Consider the following 1,196-nt stretch of genomic DNA (forward strand, 5'->3'; position numbering starts at 1 on the left):
GCAGCACACAACCAACACGCCCACACCCCAACACAACAATAGACACACAAACAAACACAATAGCACCCACACACTGCCGCCGGCAACTCCTAGTCCCTCCGGAAATCTGTTCTCTTTGTCTTGTTGAATTGCGCCGGATACAACGTGCACCATCGATATCGCGAGCGAGACAATGGTGGAGGTTTAGCGTTCATCACTCACCACACCGTGCAGTATCGTCTTATTGAAGCAGACATCGACCGCAGGGATACCATCCTAGAATGCTATTGCTATCCGGTCAGGCGATGTTGAGCTCGAAATATTTAACGTATACATACCCCCTGTCACCAGCTGCCCTGCAGGATATCACCCTGAAATGGGTGCGCTACTCAGTGGTGAAAACCGTATGGTAGTTGGTGACTTTAACGCGCACCATGATCTTTGGCACTCAAGCCTGTCAAATGATCGTAGGGGAATACATCTGGCTGAGCAGATAGACGATTCGACATTCTGCACAATGAACGACGACGCACCCACCAGGATTATGGGCAGCTCGCCAGATCTAACAATTGTCAGCGGTGGTCTGATAGACAGCGTATCATGGCGGCCTATGCTGACCCTAGCATCAGACCATCTGCCCATTGTCATCTCGATTGATAAACCTACCGACTTTGCTTTCGTGGATCACCGGACCTATGTCAACTTTTCCAAAGCTGACTGGAAAGGCTTCGCGGATGTTACTGAAGGCGCCTTCACTGCACTGCCCATACCAACCGACGTTCATGTAGGTGAACGTAAATTCCGCAGGGTTGTCACTGCTGCTGCAGCTCGCTTCATCGCAGCAGGATGTATTAAGGATCCACGTCCGAACTTTCCTGCCGAAAATTTAACTACTGCGGGAAATTTAACTACTTGTGGATCGTACAGATTAAACGCAACTAATACAAAAACAATAGTTTTTTAGTTAATGTATATAATCATGAAGAAAACAATTTTTCTATGAATTGGATGTAAGTGAGTTGATCGCACTTTAGATCTAGGTGTGCGATTTGTCGTTATGCAAAAAAAAAAATATTTCTCATTTATGATACATAAACGTGGGAAATAGTTTTCGATAAGGTACGTGCCATGCCAATGGCACATCCGCAGCTGTTTTTGGCATGTTTCCAAACAAAAATACCAGGGCAATTCATCTAAACGCGGGCTGCCTCGTAACC

Source organism: Rhagoletis pomonella, unplaced genomic scaffold (genome assembly GCF_013731165.1).
Source record: "Rhagoletis pomonella isolate Grant_MI unplaced genomic scaffold, Rhpom_1.0 Rhpom_scaffold_04889, whole genome shotgun sequence".
Taxonomy (NCBI): domain Eukaryota; kingdom Metazoa; phylum Arthropoda; class Insecta; order Diptera; family Tephritidae; genus Rhagoletis; species Rhagoletis pomonella.